Source organism: Penaeus monodon, chromosome 34, assembly GCF_015228065.2.
Source record: "Penaeus monodon isolate SGIC_2016 chromosome 34, NSTDA_Pmon_1, whole genome shotgun sequence".
Taxonomy (NCBI): Eukaryota; Metazoa; Arthropoda; class Malacostraca; order Decapoda; family Penaeidae; genus Penaeus; species Penaeus monodon.
The window spans coordinates 32,802,893-32,803,667 of NC_051419.1; the positions used below are offsets into that span (position 1 = coordinate 32,802,893).

Sequence of the window (775 nt, forward strand, 5' to 3'; positions counted from 1 at the left end):
ATCATCCCGAAATGAATACCTTTGTTGATAATATATCTTTTATTGACGACCTCGAACTCTTAACGGCGTACTAATACACCTGTTATCAACATTTTATCTATGGCAATGCAACGGGTATTTTCTTCCACGAATTTAAACAAAGGTCCGTTTTTGAGTGAGTTGAGGTGCGCGATAAAGACGGAAAGAGGGAGATAAGAATGGGCGGAAAATGTAATGAGGAGGAAGGGGAAGAAGAGGAGAACAGAGAGATGGTTCTTCTACCGAAAGAGAAGAAGGGAGGGAGAGGGGGGAAAAAAGGATAAGAAAAATGGATAAAAGCAACATGTCATGAGATCGCCAACGGGTGAAATGCCCGGACTTGAAGCAACACAAAAGAAATAACATATACGAAAAAATAAAAGATAGCGCTCGGTTTATTGTAACGAACGGCAATGAAGATATGAGAAAAAAGGCATCTAAAAATATGAAAAGAAACGAAAGACTACAAAGGAAACCTGACTGATCTTCCCGCCAACAACCTGTCTACACTTCTAACCTTCAACAAGGAACAGGTATTTCAGTAGATACCAAGGTTACACTCTATGAGGAACACTCAATATTCCTTAGAACCATATATGTGAATTTGGGAGTGTGTTAATATAACATGAGTTGAAATAATCGTGTCTGGATTATTGAAGTGCTTGTTTCAGATTATTTTGGTTGATAATTACACGCTTATAAAGGAAGTGTAAGAGATTAGAGTGCAAATGGATGGATGGATAGTGTGCAAAATGAA

General features: G+C 38.1%; 1 protein-coding gene across 1 annotated transcript in view; it reads right to left on the bottom strand.

The window, feature by feature from the left end:
* LOC119594749 overlaps positions 1-775 on the bottom strand; it is a gene marked incomplete in the record, with an annotated part of 15,256 nt that overhangs the window by 13,980 nt on the left and 501 nt on the right.